The sequence below is a fragment of the Bombus pyrosoma genome, linkage group LG6 (genome assembly GCF_014825855.1).
Source record: "Bombus pyrosoma isolate SC7728 linkage group LG6, ASM1482585v1, whole genome shotgun sequence".
NCBI lineage: Eukaryota > Metazoa > Arthropoda > Insecta > Hymenoptera > Apidae > Bombus > Bombus pyrosoma.
The window spans coordinates 2,950,616-2,971,267 of NC_057775.1; the positions used below are offsets into that span (position 1 = coordinate 2,950,616).

The 20,652-nt window shown below is 34.0% G+C and overlaps 1 protein-coding gene across 2 annotated transcripts in view; it reads right to left on the reverse strand.

Moving 5' to 3' along the window:
• Positions 1-20,652, reverse strand: part of LOC122568303 (potassium/sodium hyperpolarization-activated cyclic nucleotide-gated channel 1) — a 205,895-nt gene that overhangs the window by 130,018 nt on the left and 55,225 nt on the right. Inside the window, exon 1 of one of the 2 annotated variants that reach the window (XM_043727907.1) lies at positions 4,157-7,161. The exons of the other annotated variant lie outside the window; for it this stretch is intronic. The gene's annotated coding sequence lies outside the window, so the exon portion shown is untranslated. Of the gene's footprint in view, positions 1-4,156; positions 7,162-20,652 lie in introns of those variants that run through there. 2 annotated transcript variants of the gene reach the window in all.

The following is a 20,652-nucleotide window of genomic DNA, read 5'->3' on the forward strand; positions in this document are numbered from 1 at the left end:
TTTCGTGTTGTTGTCGCTGATATAGTGAGGCAACTATACAGGTATGCTATTCTAGTTCTCGCCAATTATACGTTGTGTCAGAATATTTTATGGATACAAATAAGGAAAGGAGATTCCATAAAAATATTAAACTTTATGAAGAAATTATGCAAGAAACACGAAATACGAAAGCAATGCAAACGAATGAAAAATTGATCTAAAAGAACTAGATCCAAAATCTGAAGATCTAAAGATCCAGAAGCTCGGTACAATAATCTTTATGTATACAGATCTGGTTTATAGTTAAAGATTATTATGAACCATTATTTAAAAAATTTAATAAACAAAATCACATTATTTAACCATAGGAAAATAGAGAAGAAACAAACTTTATGAACATCTAATAAAGGAAAGTTTGTTTATTAATACATGTTACATATTATATATGTGAACGAATAGAATTGCGTAAATCAAATTTTCATTGCTCGTTTAGCAAGTAATTACATTTTAAATTAAACAAGATCTACATAATCAAACGATCTTCTCGCCCTAATTGTAATTCTACTTCCTAAACTGGCTGCTATTCACGGAACACTACACGGAAGGAGTAATATATTTTCAGTGTAGAGAGGTGCGACAGCCTTGCAGTGATTTTAATTCAGTCGGTTTAGCGAAACGTTTGTAATGCAACCATGGCTGCAGCTGTGGCCTACCTGTTGAAGCGATAAAATGGAAAACGTTTGAGAGGCGATCAAACCAGCCGGATTTCACGCTGTGGTATATAGCAATGCAAACCAAAAGGAATTTTTAGATTCCTCTATAAACACGTGCACGGACAAAGAGGCAAATTTTAGTCAGCGTGCATCATTTGCGCGATACTTACAATAGCTGACCCAAGGTCAAAAATTGGAATCCCTTTTTCACAGCTGAAGAACTTTCCTTTCCTTTTTTCTGTACACTCGAACGAAGTGACTTTGAGCTACGTTTCAGATAGATATTTATTGGATGTAAAAATTGCTAGATGAGATGAGACAGTTCCATGAAGCGATAAATTTTTGCTACGAATAAGAATGAAAAAAGAATTGAGCATTTGGGAAAGAATTATTTATTTGAAGAATTAGAATAAGGAAAATATTTTGAAGGGTATGCAAGAAATATTTAGTAGAGAATTAACGGAGATAGGATTTTTAAAGAATTAAGGAGGAAATATTTATGGAAGAAGAGAATAAAGGACTAATCCCTTGAGAGAATCAATGATAAAGAATACAGAAAAGAATTAAAGGAGAAATAATTAGAAATGCAAATATTCAAATAAAGTTTGTTCCCTTTGCGATATAGACATACCTCAGAAAAAAGTTTAATGTTTAGAAATAATTATCCTTCTTTAATTTAGTCAAGAACATGAAAAAATGTAAGAATAAGCACACCTTTAAAACGCTGAACTAGTTATTAATTTAAATGTTGGATTAGTTATTTATTTGAATTACACAAGATTCATTATTATCAGAAAAATGGATAAAACGTCTTACTTTCGGAGAAGATAAATAAAATTTTCCGTTATATCCTTGTCGAAAGAAAAATCTCGATAAAAATCTTCCCTATGTAATAAAATTCGTATCTCTAGGCACAGCGATTATAGTCATGATAAGATCAGAGATTTAATGCATTACTGTTTTAATTTCAATATTGAAAAAGATTTTTATAAGATATTATTATGGTAGAATACGAAATAATACATATTTTCGGGTAGTTGTTTCTTTCTTTGAAATCTGTTTTCAGTTTCTTGTGTAAAACATTCATGTTTAAAGTTATAAAAACTAACGCGGCATAAAATAAAAAAATAATAATAACAAAATTTATTCGAATACATATTCGACAAATTATTTGTGTTATATCAACATATCAGGAAAATTTTCTTCTGTTTTTCTTTTTCATAATATTACATAATACAGACATTTTTACAATAGATATAGTTTATCTATCATTTACCTTTGTTAGACTCTACGATTTAAAAATATTTCCATCTATTTATAGCAAATCAATCCATTACATGATCAGCCTGTAATATTGAAGAACTTCAATCTTAACTAATTCTAATCGATTTATTAATGAACAATCGTGACCAAATAAAATTAGAAACAGACACACTCATATTAAACAAATATTCCATAGAAGAAATTTCTCAAAATAAAGAAATGCGAAAATGAGTTGCTATTATTGCGTCTTATATAGTTCCAAAATAATAAAAATGGCAAAAAGATTGTACGAAAAATACGATAGATTGGAAAGATTACAATGTTGAATTTAGAACATATTATCATTATATTCCCATTAAATATATTACTTCAAAATATATCACGTATGTATGATTTTTCTAATTTTATTGTTTACGCAAAAGGTTGAGATTATTACAAAACTTAATTAAAAGATCTGCTTAAATCTAGATCTATAATATAGGAAACAGTCGCTGAAAAGGAATGTGCCATTAATTTAAGAAAAACACAAAGGAATGACACTCATCTTTCTTAGAAATTAAAAGTTTCCCATGAATAATTATACTTGTCGGCGAAAATAATAGCTTTTATTATCTTTGATTAATGACTGAAAATGACTAGGCATGCCCATTAATCTAATTCCAGTATTAAAACATCAAGTGCTGATAAATAAATCCCTAGAATATCGTCCTTCTCGTCGAGTCTTCAGTATCCGATACTTAATTAACTCCGTCTTGGTTGTAACCGCGATCAATACCGCGTTAGATTCAACAATTACTTCAACCCTACTGAATCAACTCCCAGACACTCTATCGTTTACCCTAATACATTGAAATGTAATACTCGCGGGATCGATCAACGCATGTATAATACTGTATATACATACGTCGATGATCGTGGGACTTCAAGAACATGCAGACATCCGGATAGAACGAGCTCGATCGGCTGTTATCGAGACACTACACTCCTCCGGCAGCATGGAGAACGAAACAAAGCAACGCTTCGTGCAACCATAAATTCCAGTTAACCAGACTCTCTGGCCTGCTCCGTTGTGAGATCAAGTGCAAGAAAGGGAAACATCGATGCCCCTCGAAGACACCTAGTTCTCCCCTACATCGGTCGCAAAGGATCGACCTTGCGCTCCTCCTTCATACAGATCAAACACCGACATCAAAGAGCGACTCGTGATCGCGAAAGCTGACCATTCTCAAAGGAAAAGGCAGACCGTTCAGCCCTTGCGCTCGACGAATAAATCAAAATTCACTCGCCACGAGGACTTGGGGCGTGGAGGACTTTCTTACAGTTTAAAAGCGGATTGACATCTCCGTTCGCGATACGACGCTCGGTTAGGTACAGCATTATTTAACTCCTTCAAGTAGAAGAAACTCTTTTAAACAAAAACCAAGGAACGTTTTATCTTAATAGTATTAAAGAGAGCTAATAATTCTAGCTTTTTTTATGATTTGTATGTTGCGTCTTTATCAATTAACCCAGCTGTTGTCCTCGAATTTTTTATATTTCGATTTTGTTTCAATTTCAATCGAAAGAGAAAATAATATTTTAAGCAGGAATTCACGTATATATCAACAATGATTCTTTTATATTTTCTTCAAATATAAATTTTCTATTCAATTCAAATTCGATGGAAAATGGCCCGAAATGATCCTGGGGACGCGAAACAGATATAATAATGAAATAGAAATGAGAAAAGAATTGTATCGTAGATCTTGGAGGAGTTGAGAGTTTCCCATGTTTACGCATTATTCATTGATTTTCATTGTTCTGACTGAAACCTCAGAATATTAAAGAAATTGATGCGTCTTGAAGACCATCAACTAGAAATGTAATGTTTCTTGTAGAAGATCATCAGCTTTAACAGTACGTTTAAAATTTTAAATATATCTAATATTCCTATTTAATAGCTTTAATCGTAAACATGGAATTGCACGCGATTGAGTGATTAGAGTTTGTAATAACAAACGAATGTAAAAAACTTGAACAGTGATAAAATCTACACGCAGCTAATTTTCCACATTTTCTCTTGAGCAACTTTAAAATAAAAACCCGTGAGTGCGGCTAAGAGCTGTTTGTAATAACGAACTAGTGTACAAGCCTGAATAATTCAAAATCTACACACAACTAATTTTTGACGTTTTCTCACGAACAACTTTCAAACAACCAACCTGTGAGAGCGGTTGAGCTACCGCTCGATCGTCACCAATCTTCGTCGACGGCTCCGTGGTTCTCGTCAATGATTAGCAAGTAACAAAATCTAGGATCGAGCACTGTATTATCTGTACGAAACACCGGCTCGTGATCCTGTCACAGGCCAAATCGTCCTGTCCTCGCATTAATGTCAAGAGGTTGAGTCTTCGACGCGGATAATTCTCGTGGGACTCTGATGACGACGTTTGGTCGCCTCGTGGTGAACATGATCCAGCCGCGAATAGAAATTCCCGTTGGGATGGTAGTGATTCGAATTCATCGTGCGCCTAACGCGAGATGTGCGACACCAAACGATAATTCGTGCATAGATTGCGTTTCAGAGTTTCAAGATTCCATCGTTGAATCTCTCTTATATCGACTAACGTCTTTTAAAACAGTGTAAGTGCCCGTTTCTCTGGAGTTTCATTACGAAATTACACTTATTTGTCGACTCGTTTCAAAAAATTTGTTATATCTCCTTTGCTGTCATAAACATATTTGGATATTCATTTGCTTCAAATTTTAACATTGTTATCTGTCAATTTTGCCTTGTTGGTCGCATTTCGAAATTCAGCATCCTATTAAAAATTTTCATTTCATAGTTTCAATCGGTCAGACAACTCGAGTCTCTTAGACGATCCTGATATTTCTACGGAACAGCAAAACATTCACCGACGCAAAGAAATATATAATAAACGTTCCTATTTCTCGAATCTTGTCCAGGGAGTAATAAAAAAACTTTGGACCGCTGGTTCACTTTATTAATTCCTTCTTATCGTGCAATCTGGCGTTCAATAGCGATAAAGGTACCCTTTGATACGGTTTTGAGGTGTGACAAGGATTTTAAATTTCTAGTTAGTTAGTCGAACAATAAGAATCTCGATCGAGCAAGTTGATTCGTGGGATCCAATTACCGTGACCTCACGATAATTTCCTTCTTTCGATCAAGCCTTCGAGTTGCTGCAGACGTTTCTAGAGGTTTCGCGAGCGTGTCTTTAAGCGATTGCTCTTCCAACCGATCGACCGATACAGCTTATTATAGCTTTGTTCGTTAAGCCCAATCGTCTTTGCAATTATTTTCTTCGAACTTCTTTCACGCTCTCTGGAACGAACAATTTGTTAGAAGAAACGTCGAACAGTCATTACGACGTGCTTCGAGTGACTCGGTTAAGTAACTCTTAGTACTTCCGGCTGTTCTCAGATACATCAGTGGTATTCGGGTGAAAGCTAGCAGAAGCGAATGGAATTAACGGGTACAAAGACCGACTAAATCCTGCGAGTCCTTTCGTATTGTGTCTCCGCGTATGTGGATGCTGTTGCCAAATGGAGCAACTGTAAACGCTTCTATTAAATTTCGTGTAGCGTCCCGCGTTGCTTCGCATATGAAGGTCGGTGATAACTCGTTTAACTCGATTTTCGCTCCTGATGTAACGTATGCTTTTGAATTATTTTTCCGTATTCGTGGTTAATGGGTTTAATGGGGAAAAGTGTATTATTCACGTTTTAATTATTCTTTTAAATTCCCACGTGTGTAATGTAGATTTCGTTACAGAATTAATAATTCGTATGCTAAATTTCTCAATTTTTCAAGCTCTATGTAAATTTTCCTTATAGAAGCTTGTCCGATTTTCTCATTTAAAAGTTTTCTTATTATACATCCCAATTCTCATAGCAGTCATTGTTTTCATATGAACGTTGATTTTAATGATAGGTATTTACTAAGAACTGTATTATTTCCTTTAGAAGGATAGATGCAGATATTTAATGAGAGATACTGTTTCTCTTTAGAAATACGTGTTTCTTTAAAATTAATATATATCTACTTTCAATAGAAACCTAACGAATACCGTGAAACTGGGCGGAACACCAATGTTTGCGTACAGTTTCACAACTCTTTCGACAGTCACTTTTGTTTCTCTTCAAGCGCACGACATTCGTACTCCACGACTTGCATATTTCGCTATGGAATTCAGTTTCACTTGAAATTTTGTGTTAATATTGCAAAATATATTCAAAAGTTTCCACACAATTTTCCGTAGAATTAATCCACGATTATTTAGTTTCGAGTCGCTATAAAATTTCCCAGGGAGAATTATTACAGAAATATTAAACTTCTATATACGATCCTCGAAAAGTTTGCACGCAATATTTAACGCGGTATACACGTCATTGTATATGTATTTTCCAAAGTTCAATACTCATTTAGAACTCCGAACGAACTCTATCAACACTGTTACACTTTTTCACTGATTCTTCTTTCGAAACTCTCGTTTCATACACAAAGGACCGCTATCGAAAGCACCTGATCTGCAGGTCACGGGTCGAAACACTTCCTTCGCCTTTTCAGCCTCGAGAGAACTTCACCACCGAACTATACCACTATTCTCTGGAAATCAGTCACGTGTCTTGGCTCCCAATTACCGTCCTCTTGAACCGTGCCATAGAATTCCGCCTTTCAAAGTGTGCTCGTAGAATTCCATCCTCATCCCGTTGAGATGCACGTAAGCCAGGAGAGATTCCTCTTGATTGGAAAATGTAAACGCCCCCTGAGACCACACTCGTAACACCAAAGAACTTGACTGACTGAACACAATGCTTGTAAACAAGCTCTCTGATACAAACTACCCCTATAAAACGGAGACACGGATTGAGAACGAAAAAGATGACAAAATCGATTAGAGATCATTGATCGCTCGTCTTCTTTCAATTTCGGCCACTTTTTTTACGCGAATGAATTCCATTTACGATAGCACGATACGCGGCATCGAAATTAAACTAGCGATACAGGACAGTATTGCAACACGATCATAAAAGCACGATTTGCAGGCCAAGTCACGTGGAGGACAGACTAGTTGGTCCCAATGTTCGAAACGCATCGATTGTCCGCGACGTCGTCGACGGTAACGGCGGCAGGACGGCTGTAAGTGGAGGCAAGAAGTCGTTGTAGGCGACGCCAGCACTTTTGGACCACGCAGACACGACGGCGAAGGCCAGACTGCACCACCCTGCCGCTCTCTCGGAATCGATACGTCAATCGTCCCTCCGGTCGGGACGAGAAAAGCACCGACACACAGGGCAAAGAGATGAAGGGAGACACGGGGACGAGATGAGTACAGACAGAGGGTAGAAGAAAGAAGAAGAGGGGACAAAGCTCGTGATACACATTAAAGCTCGGCCATTCGCCACTCCCGTAGCCATGGTCCGGTTTCAACCGCGGGAATTCATTGTCAGTCGCGGATAATTTCTAGAAATCTATCATTCGGAAATTAGAAATCATCGCGTTCTTTCGTTTCAGTTTTCGTTTTTTATCTTTCTTTGGTTATAGCGTAGCTCTGCTAGTTGTGAATGGACGTATCGTCTTCTATCTTTTTCTTTAGTTCGATACTCCTTTTTGCTTTAACTTGAGTGAAGTTGGTGATTGATTGGTCTGTTTGTGAAAGATTTTGAAATTGGTGTATCTCGGTGGCTGTACGCTTGAGGTATTTAATCTAACGTTCCTTTTTGCTTCAGCTTGAAAGAAATGGCTTTTTCTTATGTTCTCTGTGACAGATTTTAAATTTCGTTGTATTTTGACGATTGGAATGATCTTGCTGTTTGTTCTTGCGCTTGGATGAAGTAACATTTAATAGGTTTCTTTATAACGTATTTTAAAATTGCTGTATATTGGTTATTGTTTAGCTTTCTCCTTTTTGTTTTAACTCGCAAAGGATAGCTTTTATTTATCTTCCTCGTGACAAATTATACATTTGTTGTACCTTGACAATACAATAGTTCGAAGTCGTAAGATTCTGCCTGGCTCACAAAGAATCTCCTGAAAGTCACAGTCCGAGTGTCCAAAATTGTATGACCGTCCTTAGTCCACTTTGAGAATCCTAGAAATCAAACTTCAAAGCTGTCGCATCATAGAATCTGTGACATCATTCTAAGATCTGTGGACCATGATGGTTTCCGCGAAACTTCAAAATTCAGATTTGTCTCCTATTCAAAATACGTGTTCTATTTTAAAATAAAAAATATCAGGAAGTAAGCCGAAAACAACTTCAAAATGTTAAAAAGATTTAATAGGATAAAGCGGTATTAATTTTTAACTGAAGAGAGCAAAGAATATCTATATTCTTGCTCTATCTAATCTTACGTGACCAAACAATTCTTTGTCAGTATTCTCAATTTAAACAGTCCCTGATGTTTCACTTAATCTCTATTCTGTACCCTTTATTCGACACCTGAGAAAGTGCAGAGTGATTCTCTGGTCCCTGTGATGGTATATGTCGACTTGTTCAACTCTGCACTTGTCTCTGTCAGTTTCATGGAGTACCATTTCAAAGTTCTAGAGTGTTCCGAAATCTATTAAAGCCAATTTGGATCACGTGTTAATTAATGATCAATAAACAAATGTAGAAATGAGAGTTACAGATAAGTTGAAATATCCAAATGCTTAAGAACGGTAGTATATATTTAATTATAATTTTGTCTAATTACAGACTATAATTAGATTCTAATCTGTACTTATAGAGAAAATATAATAATAAAATAATAAATATATTTATATTTATATTATCAATTTTATTTCTAAATACAAATTATAATTACATTATAGTCTGTAATGTATTATTATACTATATTATACTGTAATCTAATTACAGTCTGTACTATAATAAAAATCTCTACATACAGTTCATCGTTATTATTATTATTCAAAAGTTCCATACATTACTTATTTCGAGTAAAATTTTCATGTTGCATCTCGTGGATAATTACTGAATCCACGATATTCATTATTTGCCTCCAAAATTTAACTGGCTGGCCTAAGTCGGTGATGGGATAAAAAGACCAACATGGAAAGTAGTGAAGAGGAAAAGGACCCTAGTCACACAGCAGCGTTCATTAAAACTTTAGCTTCGAAGCTTTGGGACGCAATAAAAGGCAAACAAAAGCAAGTTTCGACAACGAATACACGAGCGGTTGCAATTGCCACGGTAATTAAAACGAGGAGGAACATGGTTGTCACTGCGAAATTCTTTGCCCTCTGTTAATTGGTTCAAAAAACCGATCTTGTGTTTCATATTATTCGGAAGATCCTTTTAGCAGGATATAAATTGATTTTAAATAATAATATCTTGACATTGCCTTTGAGATTTACTTTTATCGTAATACTCTTCTTACTCTTCTTCGATTTCTTTTAATACTTAATTCGTATTCAAATGATGTTATTATGTCTTCGCGTTTTATCTTTTACTTTTATCTTTTTTTTTTCCTCTTTCCTAAAATGTTCATTGCTTCGTGCATGTATCGTTATAAAATCATTGTTAATTTATAATCATTATTCGTAATTAATCTGTACATTTTGATCAAATTCAAGTACTGTTACTACTGATCGATCAAAATGTCCGAATAATTACGAATGTATTTGTTGATTGAAAAGAAATACAATATAAATCTACAAAGTAAATAGAATTATTGCTTAAACATTTCTTGCACTAATAAAGAAAGAAAGAAATACAGTTTTCAGGATCTTGCTGTCAACTTTTCTTTCAAAATGCATTTACAGTGATAATTTCACATTCTTTATCGCTAATGAATTGCTACTAAATACATTAAATATCATTTTGTGAAACAGTACAGCGACAGTGAATATGTTGTAGCATATAATTTAACAGTACTCGTTTTACGCGTATTATCCATGAAAGAAGATTTCGAGTGCGTATACACATAAGCACGATAGAGATAATTTCTAAACAAAGGCCGAAGCAAAAAGCCGTATTACATACATATATTTCAGAAGGCTTAATCTCGTCGTGTCTTTATTGGTACAAAACACGGCCACGTATTGTATTGTGTTTACGATCACGGTTGGCGGAGCTGGAACAAGAGCAACTGTAAGACGATCTCTTATAAATATCCCATTTTTAATAGAAAGAGGGTTAGTCGAAGCAGAAAATCGATAAAGTGTGTACGTCCACGTATCGTGCGTGTAAACCGTTCGATTCACCTGTATTTCTCAAAACGAAACAAGAGAAGAAATCTTATCATCGATTTTGGTTAAGCAAAAACATATCCATTTCCTTTCCCGATAATGGAACTTTGTTACCACGAAAAAGAAAACTCGTAAAAGTGCAGTGCTCGTACGATAAATGACAAACAGAAAAAAAATGGGATAAAAAAAGGTAGCGATGTACGAGACCTGCACAATAATCAGGAAATAAAAATCAAAAAGTCAGATGAGCGTACGGGAAGAAATATGGAAAAGAAAAAGATATAACTAACAAAAAATATCGATTAATTAATTAGATATTAATAAATGGAGATAAAACGTTCTGCAAAACGAATTTGATGTATGGGATATTTTATGTTTTTATTTATTAATTATTTCATCTACTGGAAAAAATTTAATTTGTTCTAATGAAATGATATAATAGAACAATGGAGTATTATGTAAAAGTTTAAAATCTTAAAATTTGGAAGTTATAAAAAAAAGAAAAAATGAAGAAATATTGGGAACACGTAAGGAAGAGGCGTAATAGACTCAAACAGTTTTCTTTTAATCATACGAGCATGTGGTTCTGGACAGGACTGTTAATGGAAGAGACTCGATGAAAAAGCCACTTAATTTCCCGTGCCTCTTTCGAACGTACATACACTCACATTCATAAGTACTACATTTAAAATAAGGATAAATTAATATTATAATTACAGAAGCAATTGTTAGGTACGGTTAAATAGATCTATTATTAATTATTTTAAGAAAAGAACAATTTCCTATATTTATTTAAAACAATAATAATAATCGATACAAAGCATATGATATTTAAAATCAAACTTATCACATTCTTCGGCTTAAGCTTTTCCTTAATTATATAAACTCCCAGAATTTTTAAAAAATTACCATTTGCATACGCGTTAATAACAATTTTGTTGGAAATTTACAAGTGATCGGTGACTTATGAACTGGAAGGTCCATACGTACATATGTGCCTTTCAAACGGATGAACGCGTCCCCACTTTGCACGCACCACTGTCATCGATGTTCTCGATGACTATTCCAAAGACACTCGACGCATAAAGCCGCGCGTGTATGTGCACGCATACCTGTGGCTCCTTATTGAACCATGCATCGATTAAGCCCGCCCTGTGCGGAAGCACCAACTATTTCCGATAATTTTGATCATACGAAAACGAACATTCTCTTCGTTTCGGCTTTTCCGCTGAAAACAGCATTAATTAGGTGGGGTGATTGCGGATGACCGACTCTCACGGAAGTGACTAGGTACTTTGCGGGATTGAGGGAAAAACGAGATTCGAGAATATTAAAACTAATTTGTTTGGCAGAGGAAGAGAAAATACATATAACGGATATAAAGTGGTGTTTTTTTTATAAAAGTAGGAAGTACCTACAGATTGATGTTTGTGATTTTGTTGAAATAAGTCGAGAAATAAGAAGAAAGGTAATAGTTGCGCGTGCGTAATTGCAAACCACTATGTTTCTAAAAATGAAAGATGTTTTATTTTCGTAAATTAAAATAAGAAGCCGAGAGTCATTGAAGCAATATCAACAGAAATTAACTGTAATGTTTTAATAAACTATAATGGGATACTATAGACATTTGAAATAAAATCGGTAAAGAATGATCGATCTTGAGAGTTGGAAATTCATCCTAAGAAATATTTAACTTTATCGGTATATATAATTTATTGTTTGTATATGTAATTTATATTTTTACTTTATTGAGGTGTATGTAATTTAACATTTGGATTTTTCATAAGTGAATTTGATATTCATTCAGTAGAATGAAGAAAAGTATATACATAACAAAATAATGAAAATACTTGTTATAAAGTTCTACTGTTAATAGATAAGATGTTAAGGAACATGTAAAAAATTGAAAGAGAGGAAAATACACATTTTTCATGTAAAGAAGGAAGACATGAGGAAAAGCATGAAATATTCCAATGTCACCTCCATGCGAAGGAGGTGATATAGAAATATAGAGACACGCAGAAAAATGATACGGTTTACACTCAAAGAAATATGAAGTATGGAAAGCTGCAGAAAACTGGTTGACAGTAGAAAAATACGTAAGAAACTGAAATATCTCGAATGGTTTCAGACATTTCTATACTTCTCGCGAAACATAAAATTCGTCTTATTCGGATTTTTCGAAAATATCTAGGGAAACAAATTTTTAGTATTGCACGTCTTAATATTTCTGCAACATTACGATAACATTCTCTTCAAAATTTGCATTATTTCTTGTAAACTCACAATCCCAAAAATCGTAAACTCTACTTAACAATAATTAATTTCATGTAATGTCATGTAATTTCAAAATGATGGTATTAAAGATGCTTATGAAAGTAGTTTCAAATTTCATTAATTTTATAATTAATGTTATAAAATAGAGTACGTTCAGCGTTTGCACTTTTATTAATCATTAGAATAATTAGAATATTGTATTCCCTAATTGTCACAAATTTACGCTTAGAAATTTCAAACTTCGTTATACATCACGCTTACTTTTAAGTTAACGTTAAATTTCCAAACCACCAATTTTTTACAATTGAACTACGGTATTTTATGCACTATATAAAATTCAATAATTCTGAACCTAATTAGTTACCGCGAAAATGCCAAACAAAAACGAACATGAAAGAAGATCATCAATATTTCAAGCTTCCATCGAAGGAAGTTTAACGGGCTTATACTTGACTGTAATTACTTTCCAATTACAACAGAAATTCATGGAATATTCAACCTTTGGGCCACGTTCTAATTATTATACGAACCAGTAGTCGATTAATAGCTTCGTTAAAATTGCAAAAGAGCAATGTCTTGACACGCGACTTCTACACAGAGATATACGTTCGGATAATAGCCGAGCAAGGGTGGAAGAAATTCCACTTCGGAAATTACCACGTCTCGTAAGACGTTCCCGATATCTCTGATAATTATCGAACCTCTAGAGACGGTAGCGACAACGTCTATCGCGAGAGATCGCGCGAGCACAATGCGAAGAAAGACCCGACACGATATCTACCCCTTCTTAGGTTCGTTGTAAGGTACACGCTCAAAGAATATAACGAGAATGGATCGAGAAGTTTCCTATTGAGATTCACGAAGAAGGTACTTCTGCTCGTTCCTGAAAAGTATGAATCCATTCAATGACGATATCGTTTGCTAACCTCACGGTTTCACTTTGATCATGAAACACACAAAGCGTACCCAGTATTGAAGATGAAGAAATTGAGCGATGTGGCTTGCGTGCGTTGGAAAATTTCTATTATTTATAGTTTTACTTTAATTTATTAGTAGACAGCGAATATTTATGTGCGTTAAAATAAAAATATACAAGGAATATATGATAGTTATGCATGTATAATATGCAAATGTGCAGAAAAGGTATATAAAATACGCCAATCATATGTTTAATGTCAACCATACGTCAATCATAAGTTTTGGTTAAAATTTGGAGTGTAATTAAATAATGTTTAACTTTGCTAAACTGAGGACTTTGCTTTGACCACAGAAGGCTGACTGTAAAGAAATTAAGGAATGTGGTTTATTTTTGGAAATTTTAATTATTTACCATTTTATTTAATGTAGCCTGCAAATATTTATGTACGTTAAAATAAAAATATGCAACAAGTAGATAAGCAAGGAACATATGTTATTTATGTATGTAAAATATGCAAATGTACACGAGAAGTATACAGTATAGATGTATGCCGGCGAATAACATGCACGTGCGAACATAAGGGGATTCCTTACGAAGATGTAAGAAGAAAATGTAGAATAAAATTTTTTCCTTTCATGTTTCGTTTTCAAGAAAACCGAGTTTAATACTTTTATAGTTAATTACCAACTAGCTATGTGTAAACAATCAATAGAAGATTATTCTATATACGAAAATAAGTAACAAATGTCGAATAAAACTTTTCCGTTATTTTCAAGAAAATAGAGTTTGAATGTGTTTACTTAAGAATTGACCTAAATTAAAAATGTTATTAACTATTATTAAGACTAACAAATAGCGTAGTACAATCTTCTAGTTTTCAAGTGACTAAATCATTCCTATAGGATATTATGGCGCATTTTCTTACTCAAAGCAATGTTTGAACTTCTGCCTTTAAAAATTCTTTTTACTTTTCATATAAAATTATTAAAAACCATTCCTCTTACTACCGAATAATTTCGTACGATTCGAAAAAATATATTCACGAATTCTAAGCGAATGTCGCACTTTTCCTTTGACATTAAGTTCGGTATAATTCGTACAAGCTCGAACAGATTCTCTCTTAATTTTCCTTCTTAATATCGTGCTCCTTGTCTATCGCCTTTATCGTTCTTCATTTCATAACTCACAAATATACATAATATCAAAGATTTTGCAATAAGAAAAACACGTATGTAATATCTTAAATATCTTACATGTTTAATTCCTTTATCTATAATTATCTGATAATATTTTATTATTTTTTATTATCTTATACTAAAAGACGATTAAAAATTTCCGAAATAAAATGGGAACATTGCTTTAAGCGACACCCTAGTATAAATACTCTCTCTTGCTCGATCTTCAATCACTCGTCATTCACGCCCACGATAAATGAATTCTATCATCCCTTTAATATTAACCACATTTCCTGAAATATTTAATTACCACGTTCTGCCTCGCTCTGCTATATAAATTTCGAACGCTTATCGCGTCGTTCGAACCACCCTCTCTCCGACTTCCCACTCCTCGACTACTCCAGTAAAATCGGCAGATGTGGGTCATGGGTGCAGGCAACGAACGAAAGCAATGGCGTGGTCGCTTGACAAAAGGACGATTCGCATAAAATAACGGAAAGCAGCAATAGTGTCTGCTGGGAACGAACGGATATTCATTTGTGATTAAACGTCATCCGTGTTATTCGGCTAGCCGCCTGTCCGTTGTTTCGCTGTTTTGTATCAAGTGCGAACGAATAGGCGAGCTCGCTAGACTCGCGACCATCATGCCGATTGACGTGACGATTACTGGTAATAAAGTTTCTGCTACTATGGAGGCAGTCCTTAATATGGCTACAAGAGGCAACGAGATAGAAGTAGCCCCGTCGACGACAAAACTGTCCACCCCACCTGATATTTCTTCCGCTGTGACCGGAGATCTCCGTTGATTTATATACATAATATAGTCTTTCTTCTCCGTCTCGTTTGGAAGAATGGAGGAACGGAAGAAGAGAGTTTAAAAATCGTGTCCATTGTACACGATATTTCACACAGTTGGAAAAAGTTACGATCTTCGTTTTGCAAAAATTCCTCGAATTGTTATTGCCTAATCTCGCTGTTACATCAACTAACGAGTTTTGAGGAAGGGAGAATTTATAGAAAAATCGGATTGGAAACTTGATATTTTTAGAAAAAAAAATTTAGAAAAATTCTGGCAACTGGGCAAAATTGTAACTTTCGTCCTACATTGCTCGAATTTGTACATTCCAATCTGGTTCTTGTTTCAACAAAGATATTTTGCAAAGAGTAAATTTATAGAACAATTAGACTGAAAACTTAATATTTTTAGGGAAACTGACTTCTCATGACTGAGTGAGAGAAGATAAAATCATAGAAAATTTTAACCGAAAACGATAGTTTTAGAGAAAGTGAGTTCATAGAAAAATTTGCCTTAAAGCTTCGTGTTTTTAGGAAAGCTTTAACATTAAATTTAAATGAAAAGTCATGTGTATGAAGAATAATTCCTCTCAAATTCTATAACAATGGGAAAATACGACTGGGTCAAAAGCGTTTCAAAGGTCGTAGCACGATTAAAACGATTCGATATAGACAAAAAGGTCAGAGGACAGAATTAAATGGTATTGTGGGATATATATCATACATTCTGCATTATCTATATGTACTTTTGTGCATTAATGCGGTTGCGCGTTCTTTAAATGCAACTACTTGTACTATATCGTTCATGCATAAATCGATTCTCTGGTTCTAATTGTTTTAAACACTTGCACATAGCTCTACCCTATTGTGTGAAAAAGCCTGTACAGTGAAATGTATAATTTGAGAAGATTTATGGAAAGTTTGTAACAATATTTGACTTGTAGAGAGAAATCGATCGTTCCTGTTAATGGTTTTTGTTGTAAGTGGAGAGGAGAAACAGAAACTGGGATGCGTATAGGGGAGACGAGACTAGTTTTTGTTTCTGACGGGGTATTCACTTGTGCTACGTCAGGCAAGTTTGTGGAGATTTATTTTTGGGATCGTTTGTTAGAAAATAGACGGTGAATTGTGTGAAGGAAATGAAGGCATTGTAGAAGTTCTTGCGTTTCATGTGATATACAGTGAAGTTGAATGATCATTTAACATTTAAGAACTAATACAGTAAATGAAAAAGGTTATGGAATAAAGAAACAATTATGTTAATCTCTATCCTTAAAGATAGATACCGACTTTTTATAACCACAATTTTTGAAACGATTGATAAATTCAAAATCATTTATTGCTTGATAAGAGAAATATGCAAATTATTCATTTTAATGGGTTACATACGGAAATCTCATCAACGATTCATATCCTACGATTCAAATTGTTTATAATAATAATTCATGATAGAAATCATATAGATTATTATAAGTACTATAGTTATGATACAAATATCGTTTTAAACAGTTCGAGTGTCATTGATAAAATATTTGTATCCAATGCTTTGAGATAAATAGAGAGACGAATGAAATTAAACGTTTTTTGATCGGACGACATTGATTCGATTCGTGTAGATTGGTCGTGACTACGCAGATTCGTTTCTATAAAAGCAAATCACGTTCTGTCAACAAAATAAAAAATGTTGACGCCCGGTGGGCGAGATGTTTTTCACGCTTCCTTCGAAATTCCGCTAAAATTTGATGAATTCGTGTTTCGTGTTTCTCTCTTGACGGCGATAGAAAGGTCCGATGACGAACGACTCGTGAAAAATCTTTTGTGCGGGAAATCGCTTGTAACTGGAACCAAAAGATCCACGGTACTGTTACAGTCAAAATAACGAATCGTGAAAACTTTCCAACCATGTACATCGAACTATGAGAGAAATAGTTCAGTCGTTTTAATTGCGTTTGTTCAACTGATTTTTATAGTTTCTCAAAACATAAAAGAGTATACTATTTTTTTTAATAATTACGATCGTTCATATTTATTAAAGGTATCTGTTAAAATTTGTAAAACAAAATGTTGCTTACCACGTAATTTATTACTACGTATATTCAACTTATCTTTCAATAAGTTAACTATCTTTAATATATTCTGTCATACATTTAAGAAAAAAAATCATGCGTACACACATGATAATTTAGTAGGAAATAAATATTTGATATTTAACAGAACTATATTCTTGGTTAAGTATGCATGTCGTAAATCCGAGGATCACTGTCGGACAAAACGAGACAATCGATGTGCGCCCTGTTTGAAAGCTGACTCATTCGGTCAACGAGTAAAGTGCAGTGTAAGTAGAATAGGAGCGTTTCTCGTCAGCCACGGTCTGACGATTACTCCGCACTTGACCGCCTAATTGCATCTTCACTATTCTTTAATGGCCTCGTAATTTCTCTAATTCTCCGAAGTTCTTCGAGCGTGAAAATGTTCAAATTATTTATTACAAACGTATATAAACATCGCAAACAGTATGTTTAGATTAATAAAGTTGAAACAAAATACGTGAATTTTTACACTTCTTAACATATGTATGTATATTGCAATTAATTTATTATGAACTGGAATATTTGGTCCTCTCCTTATTGTTTAATTAAAATGTCCACTATCTGTGAAAACAATATATTATTTTTCATTTCATGCGTGTTTCTATTTTATCTTCTACTGCTTTCTAGTTAAGTCTCTTTTATCGCTCATTCTTCCTTTCATTTCATCTTAATCTCTTTATCTATTGGTTTTGTACAGTGTAGTAAAAATAGTTTCAGTTTGCAAAGTCAATCAAAAGAATGTTAATTAAAATAATTAATGACAGAGATATTACGGTTTAAATATACAAAGCAAGATTTCGTAGTTTAGCATAATTTTATGAATTCCAATTTGGAAAGTGCAAATTCTCTATTCGTATAACGAAAATAACAATAAAACGAAATTTATACATCCTACGGAATTTTTAAAAGTAACTAAACACAAAATATGCAACATGTCTACATAAGTAGTATTACTTTAGTAGTATTATTTTATAACAGAATATAACTATATTGTATTTGAATAGAAATATAAATTTAGGAAATTCCAAATTAAAAATTTCTATCGAAGAGTTAAAAGATTTCCTATAAAAGAAGAGATGTCAGTGGAAATTTCCTACGCAGAACTTCGCAGTCTAAACAGAATATTCAGAAGTTGGTTACCGGATAGACCATCAAATCCTTCATCAAATTAAAACCGTTAACTATATAAAATTCGAAGATCTAATCAGAATACGAAAGATTTTAAGATTCGGAGAATGTCTTTCTATTCAGAATAACGACTGATGTAACGTATACTGACACGAGCACCAGATTCGGCCGTTTCTCGGGAGTAATGGATTCCAGGATTTACGAGCTGGCATTCTCCAAAATTACTGGCGTGTACAACGACCCTATGCAGCATATTCGCACGCTTCGTTGAGGATTTTGCAAGGTGTATGGAAAATTGAGAGAACTGTACGATAGTTTCTATTGATTAAAATGTCTATTATGACTAAACTGATAAAATGTCTTATGCGCAGAAAAATATTTCATATTATGTTATATAACTAATAAGTCATACTAACGAGATATACTTGTACAATGGACGTCTATTTTCAACAAGTCTATTTCAAAAATATAGTGAAGTCGCACTGCAGTCAAGAACTCCTAGCAGTCAGAGTACATAATTACAAGAAGGGGACTCTGAAAGTTACCTTAAAGTAAAATGTATTTGACTTTGTCGGCGCTGTAAACGGTACAATAAAAGTCTAGCACAGAAGTTAACTAAATCTCTTTGTAGCTAAATTGTGATATAAGTAAATGAATAGTTAAGTAATAAATGAAGCTACGTAAATAATTATTCCCTTACTCTCATATTTAAGTAAACGTGCCTATTTGAATAAATTTTGATTTCATAATGTTTATTTCTTGCAACATGGTTTGAAAGAAAAATTCTACGTTAAAATCCCAACAAACCACAAAAAGACAAACAATCTGGTATAGTCTTGGTACTGTTAATCGAAAACTTATTGAATGAACGTACATCGAGAAGACACTATTATATATATATCTATTACACTCAAAGTACTGCCTGAGGAATTCAATTCTATCGACGCTTTCAGGTAACTTCGAGAAAGGTACATAAATCGAATAGAGATAGCATAGAATCTCAAGGAAACCACCGAAGTGTTAGTGTCTATTCTATTCAGTTTCCTTTCAGGTACTACTCATTTTTGGATCCAACTGTGACAAGAGATAGACCATTACATGGTAACATTACTAGAAGACAATGGACACTAGATCTCAGACATTTTTCCTCTATTACAAGCAATTATTTACCAAAAGTTACTAAAAAGTTTTACTATCATTATTTCTCATTAGAATATCCAAAATAGAGTACTTATAGTATTTAATAGATGGACTAAAGTTTTATTTAAGTTGAATTTCTTTAGTTAATACAAATATAAACATGCATAAACACCCGCGGTCTACTTATCAGTTAATTATCGTCCAGTTATAAAGTAGATAACAAACTCTGAAAAGATTAAATTGCAAAAGAAGCCGGTTATTTTAAACTGGAAATCGAATAGCAGAAAAAGATCTCTTCTAAATTATAACTTTTAAAAGCACGGCGACGAATTCTCTTAAATACTTCGCTAATACACTCCACGAACTTTCAACCGCCATCAAACTTCATTCAACTTCGACTTTCGTCTTGCCATATTCAAATACCTGGAGACTCATAGTAGAGTGTTCTTCCTCGTTCGAATATCAGAAATTTACAGTAGAAATGCCATTTCCGCGACAGCACAGACTTATCGACGAGTTCCCGTTCGATTCTCCCGTTTACAAATGTTACAAGAACGCGTATGTAGATCAGTAAGTACGCGTAGGTCGAGAGTGGCGCGTTGTTAGCGCGTCCTATCCGAGGAGAGCGGAAAGCTCTACGGCTGAAACGATAATGACATTCTACCGCGTGCTTGGAGCTTCCTAATTAAATGGATATCGGCTTAGCCAGGTCTTGACGAGCAGCGATAAGCCAGGTTTCATTTCTTCCCGCTGTGGAATTAATTAGCGTTTACTGTAGTTGGTGTACTCGTTCGATTCCTTTGTGGCTCGTATTTCTGTGCACGGAATTGCGATGATTAAGAAACGAACGGCCCTCCTTATCGATGAAAACCATCGTCCACAACGAAACATGAATTTGTAAGATATTTCCTAACAAATAAAAATATGTCGAAGGAATATTGAAAATTGTTGAATAACACAATGGTCAAAGGAACAA